The sequence below is a fragment of the Crassostrea angulata genome, chromosome 10, assembly GCF_025612915.1.
Source record: "Crassostrea angulata isolate pt1a10 chromosome 10, ASM2561291v2, whole genome shotgun sequence".
Classification (NCBI taxonomy): Eukaryota; Metazoa; Mollusca; class Bivalvia; order Ostreida; family Ostreidae; genus Magallana; species Magallana angulata.
The window spans coordinates 43,470,107-43,482,786 of NC_069120.1; positions in this window are offsets into that span (position 1 = coordinate 43,470,107).

Genomic DNA, 12,680 nt, shown 5'->3' on the forward strand with positions numbered 1-12,680 from the left:
ATGAAGATATCTTGGAAATTTTCCCCTTCGTTGATTTCAATTGCACTTCTTTCACATGTATGTGTATTTTTATTAAAAATCGGCAAAAAGTATCCTGGGACAGACTACAGGAGTAGTAATCTTGCTTATCATACGATAACGATATGTAACAATATCGTAACATATGTACTTTATAGTTTGATTCGGTTTGCTCAATAGCAGGGACGATTTTAGAAGAATTGATGCATTTTCACTATACATATGCATGACCAATAAAGCCCAATTCTAACACCAGAAACCCTGATCCTTAAGCCGTGAACTTCACAATCAATTTTTTCTGCTTGATGCCCAAGAATAAAAAATTGCATTATTTTCCCCTCATGGCCAAACTACATCAGAATAGGTCCACAGAAAAAACAAGAACACTCTAGTTCCAGTCAGGGACAGACTACAGAGAAGATGGACTATATGTTTGTGACTGAAAGCCACAAAAAAGTATGATGAATTGTTTGGGATACTATATGTTCAAATAAGTTGGTATTAGCTATTAATTTAGTTTTGTATATAAATTTTTAATACAGTGTACGTGTACGATTGTTAAATGCATAAATAGATAATTTTTACTTAAAGATATACACGCTATCATTTGCGTCATGATGAAAACGCATGTGTCTGACTTTCTTATAAAAGTTACCTTTATTCAATAAATACAATATTGAATTCTATCTCGTTACAAGAACATAACATTTTAAAATTGTTTATTTTCCTGCCAGGAAAGCAATGCCTTTTCATTAATATTGATGATGAAAGAGCGAAACCGACCCCATTAATTGCGCTGTCCGCGGGAAAATGAGGTGGCCGTTGTTATTGCATTTGTGTATTTGCTTGACAGTTGTTCAATAATGGTAATTATTTAAAACGTGTATGATTTACTATATTAACTTTCTAAATAAATCACAGAACTAGTTTCAGATACGGCGAGTGATCATGATCATCCAGATGCTAATAGGCAGGTTTAAGAATTGAGAACAACACGAATAGTGTTAGGGTATCTAAAGCTGGTTGCATAATGGAAAAAGCTGTGGTGTTCCGATGCCACTTCGACCTTCGCTCTTTCGCCTTTAGGTCAAGTTGCGAAGTTGCGAAGGCGAAAGTGCAAAGGTGCGATGATGGGACGGCGAAGCGCGAAGATGCGAAAGCAAAAGGGAGAATTTGCGAAGGCGAAGAAGCGATACTACTATCGCTCCTTCGCCATCGCAACTTCGCACTCTCGCCTTCGCATATATACTAATAATTTTACTCACATCAGAATTAGGCAAATTTGTGTTTTTCATGAACCTTATACATACCTCTAATTGTGTATGAAACTTGAGTCCTGGATCTTGATTTATATTTATACTGTGCTCGTCTGAGTATCAGGCTCTCTCCCTCGGCAAATGCTGTAATTAGAGTGGGCTCACAGTGAGACTCAAGATGAATTGACTACTTTTTAATGACTTTAACAAATAAAATACATGGAAAAACGGAATGAATGTGTTTGTTTAAATGTATTAAAGGGTATCATGAACAAATTTGATAAATTTTTTAAATATTAACACTTCTCTAATGTCAACATCCGGTGCATTGGTACTCTCATTCCATAAAGGAACTATTCATAACCAAACAGAATCGCACGGTTAAAGTAACTATATGTATTAATGTGTAGAAAAGAGGAAGCTTTATATACGGAACTTGATCGTTATTTTTCTTGATACTGGCGTAAGTTTTTAAAGTATAGTTTTTTAATGATCAAAAACGTGCTGTCATGACCAAGTTTTGTGATTCAAGTAACATTGGATTTAAATCATAAGGCTTCTTTCAGATACAAAGCATCCATCATCACATTGATGCTAAGAAAACCTGGTATATGTCATTCTATCATATGATATGATACAATATGAAAAGTCAATCGTAGTCCTGTAATTGAAGAATAATCTTTTAGATAAAATTTTCTGTAGTATGCCTTAAGACTGAAAATAGTGCTGATTTGGGTACTGGATGCCTCTTGATAAAGCGAATTGAAATTGAAAACAATCAATTCATCAAAACAATCTTCTCTTCAACTACTTGACTGATAGATCATAGACAAAATAACCGCAAATTAAGGTGAAGATAATAATATTATATTAACCTCTGAGCAGGCATGGGTTAAATATATTTATAAATGGTAAGGGAAACACGTGTTGTTATTGTTCCGGTGTTATTTATAGTATAACGATTTCGATTGGTTTATTGACGAGTATACGGTATTAAGTGTACTCGTGCGGAACAGGTAGTTTACCTGTGTCCAGGTATTAGGGAATTAAAGTCATTCGAGGTTTTGCTGCTTTACTTGCAACAGCCCCCCCCCCTCCCCTCTCTTACGTTTACTGTGTATATGTAACAAATGTTTTATTTTCTATATTGTAGAATGTTGATAATGAACCAGAAGATTAAATGAATATACTTGTTGTAACAATTTTGAAGTAAAATAAAGCCTGTTGCACCGACGCAGGCGAAGCAGTTCCTACATATGTGTTTGAGTTTTTAATTTATAAGTAATTTATGTTCGTTTGAACTGGTGAATAAGAACATAATGCTTAATGTAATAAGAATGCATTACAATTCATTACATGTATAACAATGCATTACATGTTGTCATAATTATGCTACTAATAATAATATTATTAATAAAAAAAATAATAAAGTCTTTTATTTAGACAGGATAGCACAATTAGTGACAAAGTACTAGTTTACTGGTCCTGTATAAACATATGTACAACAATAAGTATAAGACACACAGATAAATAATGCAGATATATATGCACTGATTTGATGCCATATTCAATAAAATTTACTTTGCTAGATAATATTTCTGTAAATACTTTGTTTTAAAAAAAAGACATGATATTACATGTTCGAACACAATCTGGCAGTTGATTCCAAAAATTGGTTGTTGATATTCTAAAAGAGCGCTCAAAATATTCAGTAATGTGTAATGCCACAAATTTAGGATTACAAATAATGGTAATGTAATGCATTACTCCTCAAAAGCTATTGTAATGCTGGCATTTCAAGGCATTACTTTGCATTACTGTTCTTTTTTTTTATGCATATTCATCTTTAAGATTAAATTATGATAAATTGAAGAACTGAAATTGTTCTTATTGAAAATTATTTTAGTAAAATAGCAAAAAGAAGGCATTCAAGGGATAATTTTTTAAGCTTATTATTTTAATGTAATCCATTTTTTAAAATGTCAATATTACTGGCTATAATAACACGATTGAATAAAAATTTTAAGAGTGTATTAAGAGTTTGAAATCATAACAATTATACTCTAATTAGTTGTGCATTCAATAAATCTTTATTGTGAAGAATGTTTCAACAACAGGATAATCTTAATAATCAATTGTTTTGAGAAGTGATCAACACCTCAATCCCTTCTTTTGACTCTGTGCATGAACCATTCACTGAACTGGTTTGACTAAATGACATGTAAAAACAATTTAAACTAATTCGGTATCTTCATAAATACTATTATCAACAAAAGAAAGATACATTTGCACCGATACAACACATATGTAAAAATGACAATATTCGAGCTGTGTTTACAAAACAAAGAATTATGAACTATCTTGCTTATAAATTGATATTTGACTTTCAAATTTTGACATAGCATTATAAACTTTTATATTTATCAGTATAAACATTGAAAATGGAAAAATAAAATTTGAAAATTTTAAGTCAAATCGTATCCAAGTCCCTTTAAAGAAAAATGTATGCACCGTCCAACTGTGATCTCTGGAAGCTTGAAAATCACTTCCAATTTTATAACCCATTTGGAGGTCATTATTTTCTATTTCTATAATTTAATTACTCTCTCTCTCTCTCTCTCTCTCTCTCTCTCTCTCTCTCTCTCTCTCTCTCTCTCTCTCTCTCTCTCTCTGTAATAATAGATTTGTTGCTCAATATCTGTGTTTTTTTAAAGTAATTTTAATTATTTACTTATTTAATCTCTCTCTCTCTCTCTCTCTCTCTCTCTCTCTCTCTCTCTCTCAATATTTGTGTTGTATAGTAAGTACATTAGTTTCATTTCTGTAAAGAAAGAGGGACAATATACAGAGATCTACTGCCATTGTCCATTGCGAAAAGCAAGCGTTTCTTAAAAATAATACATGACCTTGATCCAAAATTTCAATTTCCCAGTCAAAATACATGTCAACTAAACTACTATAAAAAAAGGCGGCCAGAGAAATCCAAAGTTTGCTGAAAAAATAGTTAAATAATGCAGAACACATATATCTTACTGTTGACTTCATTGATCTAATAGATCAATGAAGGAATTTCTTGGCATCACGGCTCATTTCATAATTGTTTGAGAGCTACAATCAGTTATGATTGCATGTAGACGATTTAAGAGAAGAAACACAGGAGAAAATATTCTACACGAGTATGAGGTAATTATTTCAAACTTTGATTTAAAAAAAAAAATATTCTGTAATATAAATGATAATGCCACACATATGATAGAGGCATTCAACATTGGTGTCCCTGGGTTCGCTTCATCAGTGGTGAAAGATAACGAAGAGGAGCTCGTCACTGACAGTGATGTTAAAGACAGTCTCACAAAAGAGGTTATGCTCACTGTTATCGGTTGGTGATAAAAGATGCGTTTGACAAATTTGATAACAGCTTGAAAAAGATAATTATCAGTGTCAAAACGTGTGTCTGTTAATCGATTTATGCATCTGAACTATTAGAAGAAGAAAAAAGAGTCCAAGCATCCAATGTCACTACATGAAATAGCCAACATCACATGATTCAGTCAGTTTGGATATTCCTGAACAAAAAATGGAAGAATTTGATTGTCCAGGAATCTCTTCAAATGATTGTGGAGGTGACAAACATTTTAAAACCCTTTGGAAATCCAACATTATTGCTTCAAAGAGAAAAAGGTATCAGTGGCAGCATGACTATTTCTGTAACATTTGGTTAAAAAAGCATCTAAATGCCATAAAGTGTGACTATTCTTCTAAAGTTTTCATTTTGAGACCGATGAGACTGATGAGCTAGTTTCAATGCTTGATCCTCTTTTCAAACTTATTTGGACTGCCCCAGAAAATACTGAGGAACTTGTTTCACTTCTGCAAAAGAATTCCTCTTCAGATAAAATAAATTCAGATACCTTTTCTCAAAATAAAAAGCATAAATCTGATGACTTCTTCAACTTTCTGCCAAAATCTACTCCCAAGCGTAAGCGACACCAACTGAAAGCCCACAACTTGTACAACGTTATCTGGAAGCACCAACCCAGGAATTTTAAAGTGTTGACTCCCTTCATTTTTATTTTGGGAAAACAAATGAACACTTATATCCAACTTTAGCAAAGATTGCCAAAAGTACCTTTCTGTCCAAGATTTCTCTGCTCCTATAGAACGTGTATTTAGTGTAGCTTGAAAGATTTTCAAAACGAATAGGATAGTGCATCAGCACTTTATGATCATTAAATTTGAACCTGATAGTGAACATGAATGAACCTGAAAGTGAGCATGAACTTGTAGATATGTTAAGGTGTGTTTCATTTATTAAACATTCGCAACACTCTTTAGATAGTTTTACTTTTTTAAAACTTATGTAATGAAAATGTAAAGCATTTTATTAAGAAAATTAAGTCATGGTAATTGTAGCATAAGACCGAAACATGGAGTAATGTATAAATGCATTACTTTATAATGTAATTCGCCTTATTCCTGCCTCTGAGTCAGGAATTCAAGTTTGTAAAATTTTGTCAACCAGTCCCCCCCCCCCCCCTCCTTCCAAAATGAAATCAAAGTACTGAAAGTACTGATAGACGGAGGCATCATTTCTGAGGAAAATAAACCAATGAAAATTTATATGATTTTTTTTGTTTAAGGAAAATCAGCGCGCTTACCGCTTATCATGTTAGAATATTCGCTAAGTGGTTTAGTATTATGGCAATATAAGTTCGCGAGGATATTTTTCAGGTTGACATCAGAGTTAGGTAGATAATATTAAAATAATTAATGTTCTCTTATTCTAACCTTATAAGCTTGTTATATTACTACTTAAAGGTGTTTATTCTTTACAAAAAAAGGAAGGAGGAAATTATTTGGCATCACAAAACATCATGGGAAACTGTACATGTTAATAATTGCATACAACTCGAACTTGAAAAATACAATGCAAACTATTTATGTACTATTTTCTTGTGTATATTTAGTTTAAGTCGATATTATTCCCTGTGTATAGTGATTTGCAAACCCAATGTAAAACAGCCTGTTAAACAGCCTCCGTCTAAAATGGTCCGTAGAAATAAGATTATACTTTTTTGATTATTGTCAGTATTTGAGAAATGTTATGTTTGTTTGGTACTTGGGCATAGTCTCTTAATACATTTTTTGTAGATGGTAATGTCTATATCAAACTATAATAAAAGGCTTAGGGCTCTTCTTTTTTCCTCCCATCATTATTGCAGATTAGTTTTTCTACTATTCTGGACAAGGTATACATAAATCAATGGAACAGTTTATCATAAATTATTTGATTTTGACATTTCCTTATAAAACTACAATTCATATTTTTTGACATGCGTGAAGCATTTTCATTTTCATGATGCTGGTAAAGTAAAAGTTGTTCCCAGCACGTTTAAGATTAACGACTTAATTTCTTCTTTAAACAACAATTTAATCTTTCTTTCGTTGATCTTTTGCATAAAAATGAAGTCATATATAGTTGTTCTTTTTTAACGTATCACGTGATACACAGCTGATGAACTGGCTGTTTTCCATTGATAAATGTAGGTGAGAATGAAAGTAACACAATGATGTATAAACTTTATTATTGCCTTATTGGGATGAGGTTGTATACATTTTCTGAAACTAAGTCTGTTTAAGTAATTTAGCATTTATTTCATACCGTAATTCATGGGCGTCTTTAACCTAGTTCTTAGTTCCTATAAAGCAATGTTTATATTTTATCATAACGGATGAACAATGCATTCGTTCCTTTTTATGTTTGATTGTTGTAGATCTAAAACCAGCCCCTGGTGATGTGATGGAGTCACTAAGTGAAATCCCAACAACAGCGAGAGAAAATCCAGAAGAAGAAAATAAGTGTCTACTGAAATTGTTCAATCCTCCTAAGTTACATCAATCTTTTACAGTAAAGGGTGTTCAGAGCTGTGATCACATTTCCTTTGTGACATCAGACCGCGTCTGGGTCAATGATGATTATAATCTAATCCTGACAAACACAAATGGCGAAACTCTTCATTAGCTTAATGACTTATGTACAGATTACTTTCACTGAGTTCCCACTGTAAACAATGAGAATGAATTGATTTATACAGATAGATACTATGGAATAATAACAACTTTAACATAGGACATCAAAGTACCCTTGTTTAGCATATTCAACATGAATTCCATATTGTTTGTACTAGTCCTCGTCCACTGCCGATTTACTAGTTGGCAAATACAGAGCAGATATAAAGACAGGCAAGGTGACCAGATACAACCAGAGCGGACAACTCACACAAACCATACAGCACCACAACACAGGTCTTGGACTGTATAGTAGATCTTGCTATATAACAGAGAACAACAATGGAGATGTCGTGGTGTCTGACTATCTGTCTGAGTCATGTGCTGTAGTGGTGACAGACCGTAATGGAAGACACCGTCTCTCCTACACAGGACTACCACCAGGATCAGTATTAGAGCCACGCGGAATATGCACTGACTCGTCGTTATACATCCTGGTGTGTGATGTTAGAACCAAAGCAGTGCATATGTTAGACAGTAACGGTCGTTTCCTCTCATTTCTACGGAAAGAATCAGAAGACATGGGTAAACCAAACTGCTTAAATTATGACATGAATGCTCACCATCTCTGGGTTGGGAGAGAAAACAACAAGTTGTGTGTCTTCTGCTATATAACAAAACAGGACACTCGAACGGGTACGCAAGATTAATGTACAGTTTTTTTCAATGTATGCTATAAAATTCAAATGTTGTTTAAATCTCATGAAAATACATATCTACCATATTGAATATATGAGTGCATAAAATTCTTGGTAATGTACATTTGTTCTGCTTTCGAAAGAGAATAACAAGAAATCATATTGACGCAAGCGTCAAATGAGCCGCAAAAAATATAATTTTTGTATGAATCATTGGTTGTTTACTTAAAAACACACCACAAAGAAGAAAATAAAAGTTGGTTGTACTAATTTTTATGGTTAATTCTAATATACTTTCAGCATCTAATTGTTTTGAAGTTTAACATTTTACTATCACCATAAAGAACCGAGTTCATTACTGTAAGCATTTCTAACGGTAATTGTATGGTCATTGCCATAGTATGAAGTAATGGAGAACACATTGATTTGTACATTACTCTCATGCAAAGTTCAATTCATCATTTTCTCTTGGAGATTATGTATTTCAAACCATTTTTTGGTTGCAATGTAATGAACCACATGATAAAAAATAATGGATTAGTTCATATTTTCCAGTCAATTCAAATTTTCATTTCTGTCATATTTTTGCGTAATTAATTGATATGGATGTCATTTCATGATAATTTCTACCACATTTTACATGGAAATATAATAAATGCTCAAACAAAGTCATTTTATTTGACACGGCATATAGAAATTCAAATATATCATTTATATAAAATTTAATGACATTCAGGTCTTTAGTATTTCGGGTCTATAGTATGTCCCGCATACTGATTCTCGCTGCATTGTTTTGAAAAGAATATAGAACTCCGAAATTTTCCGAATGGATTATAGTCTCGATAAAAACGCGCCAACCATGACACTCTACTAAGTATAAAAAAGAACCATCCCGCAGAAACGCAGCAACACTATTTAAATATATATCAATTAACGGACCGCCTTCCGGCGGCCCGTAATGACTTTGATTTTCTGTCATATTTGAAGATATAGTCAAAAATGATAAAAAGATTGCACAATTTCTCATAGTTTTTGAAGAGCAAAATTATGTATGCAGCCTTCGCTAATATATTTCGTGTGATATTACATGATAAAGTTATGATGTAAATTTCGTTGCTGGCGAGGGCTGCGGACATAATACTCTATCCCAAAAACAAAAAAAAACTACTGAAGAATATATGTCCTGCTCAGTATTATGAAAAATACGGGAAAATGGAATTTTGTATGACGTCTTAATTACCTTTGTGAAATTCTAATTAGGTAACCATTAATAGATTCAGATATTTTTGTGAACTAAATGTTCTACATTTTATTTCAATTTTTGTAATATTCTCGAAAATCACTTTAAAACAGGGCAAAATGTGAAAGAAGCTGTTCCTAGTTTTCACATAAATTAGCGACTGTTATCTATTTGATCTTCAAAGACAGAGATTGCTCAGATTTAGATATATTATTAATTTATCTTTACTTTTCAAATATTACTGAAACTGTTTCAATCAAATCAGGCTATAGATCAGATCATTCTGTTGTTGTGTATGAACTTAAATTTAATACTTTTGTGCGAGGAAAAGGCCTATGGAAATTTAATAATAATTTACTTCATGATAAAATATATGTTGAAAAAGTTAAAAATCTTATTCAGTCTGTTAAAGATCAATATAATAACTCTATTGATGAGTCTGCCTTTTTAGACATCCTTCTCATGGAAATCAGAGGAATAACTATTTCCTATTCATCATACAGAAAGAGGGAAAATGATAAAATTGAAAAACAGTTAATTTCTGATATTAATGAACTAGAAAATAGCACTGATTTTGACTTTTCAATGTTAGAAGAAAAACAAGCAACTCTAGAAACTTTAAGAAAAGAAAAATTACGAGGACATTTCATACGTTCATGGGCGAAGTGGATTGACGAGGGTGAAAAACCTACTAAATATTTTTGTCATTTAGAATCCCGGAATTATCTCAATAAAAATATTAAAAAAGTATTTGTTTCAGAAGAATAGATTTTATCTAAACAATCAGAAATTATGGAAGAGGTTAAGCCCTTCTATGAGAAGTTGTTTAAAAATTCAGACTCAGAGCTTGTAGATATAGATATACAGTCTGTTGTCCAGCCTTTAGACATACCAAAATTAGACAATATAACAGCTGACTTTCTAGATAGAGATATTAGTGAGAGAGAAATTTTAAATGTTTTAAAGGGTATGAAAAATAGCAAGTCTCCAGGAAGTGATGGTTTTACAGCTGAATTTTATAAATTTTTCTGGAATGATCTAAAAATATACATTACAAGCGCTATTAATCATATCTTTGTGCATGGTCAGTTGCCAGTGTCCCAGAGACTAGGAATCATATCATGTCTGCCAAAAGGGGATAAACCCAGGCAATTTTTAAAAAAACTGGAGACCTATTACTTTACTTAATGTTTTATACAAGCTAATATCTGGATGCATCAGTTATAGAATAAAATCCACCTTAGACCTACTTATTTCAAATACACAAGCAGGTTTCATACAGGGCAGATATATTGGGGAAAACACTAGATTTATATATGAACTAATGTCTTACACAGAAATTAATAATTTGCCTGGTTTACTTATGCTTATTGATTTTGAAACAGCTTTTGACTTGGTATCATGGTCTTTTCTTTATAAGGTGCTGCTTTTTTTTACAATATTATAAATTGGATAAAAATTTTAAATACAAATTTTAAAGCTTCAATCCTTCAAAGCGGCTTTCTATCGCAGCAGTTTGAAATACAGAGAGGTTGTCGTCAGGGTGATCCCGTAGCCCCATATCTTTTTATTCTCTGTGCAGAAATCTTAGCTATACTTATAAAACAAAATAAGGATATAAGAGGTATTTTTGTCTATGATAGGGAACACAAAATTTCCCAATACGCTGATGATACGTCACTTATCCTTGATGGTTCAGCATCATCCTTGTTTAATGCTCTTGAAACTTTAGAATTATTCTCAAAAATTTCTGGTCTGCAAGTTAATAGCTAAAAAACTAAAATTGTACGGTTTGGATCAAAAAAATTCTCTTCTGAAGTTTTCCATCATTCTAGATGGAAACTAGATTGGGGGGCCACTGAATTTGTGCTATCAGGTATTCATTTTTCAGTGGACTTAGAAAAAATTCCAGACTTAAATTATGACATTCAAATTCCCAAAATCATTGCTTTGATTCAACAATGGGAAAGAAGAATTCTTACTCCCATTGGAAGAATTACAGTACTTAAGAGTCTTATTGTACCTAAATTAAACCATTTACTCATTTCCCTACCGAATCCTAAGAAAGATACACTTACATTTTTTGATAATGAGTTTTTTTTTAGATTTGTTTGGAAATCCAAGTGTTACAAAGTCAAACGTTCAATTGTGACCCAAAACTTTTGCACTGGAGGTTTGAAAATGTTAAATTTTAAAATTTTTATAATTTCGCTTATATGTTCTTGGATCAAAAGAGTGGTGCAAGGGGGACAATCATGGATGAGCATTTTTAAAGCTGTCTTTGGTGACACAGGGGTTTGTTTTTTAGAGTTTGGTGATAATTTAATTAAAAAACTTATAGAACAATGCAATAATATATTTTGGAGAGATGTCTTTGATGCTTGGCTTAATGTTATGAACATACACTCTAACCAAATTTCTGATTCTAACAATAATATAATATTCTCTCCAATATGGCATAACTCAAACATTAAAGTAGAGAAAAAGTCTATGTTTTATAAAGAATGGTACAAAAAGGTGTAAAAATTGTTAAAGACTTTTTACATGATGATGTGTCATTTTTATCAAAATCTGAATTTGAAAAAAGATTTCATTTGAACAAAGTATGTTTTATGCAATATAACAGCATAATTAGTGCTGTTTGAAAGTTTGTTAAAGACTCAAATTTTTCAAAGGAGAACTATGTCAATATTGTTGGTCCTTTTCTACCCTTTTACTGTGTTGTATTACTTTTGTACAAGAAATGTACTAAACCTATTTATAATTAAATCAATACAAATGTCCAATGTATTATTCCAAGCTCAATCATTCGATGGAATTCAAAAATTGTCATGAGAGGCTACTCCGAACTAATTTTACAGGGTATTTTCAAAGTATGTTTCAAAGTTACAACATATACTACTGTACAGTGGCTACAATATAGAACTCTACATAGAATTCTTCCTGTAAAATCGTATCTAAAAAGATGAAAATAATTGATAATGATATATGTTCTTTTTGTAATAATAAAGTTGAAGCTATTGAACATGTCTTCACATCCTGTTCCTTTGCTTTAGATTTATGGAGTAGTTTAAGTATGCATATATATCATGCTGTTTCAAAAAGAGTTGGCTTTAATGAGTATAACATATTATTTGGAGAGACTCCTCCCTCTTATTCTAACTTAGTCATCAACTTTTTGATCCTGTATACAAAACAATATATTTTTCAATGTCTGTACAACAAAAAAGTTCCAATATTTGCAGGTCTACTATGTCACTTAAACTTTAGATATGAAATTGAAAAATGTGTTGCTATAAGAAACTCTTCTTATGATAAACATAATGATAGATGGTTTGAAAGGAAAAATCTTTTTCTTAATATTTAATTTCAAGAGCTTTATTCATTTCAGTTTATGCAAAATTGTATCAACTTGAATAGTTTTCAAAATTTATGAGATCATGACTTGTATGTATTTGT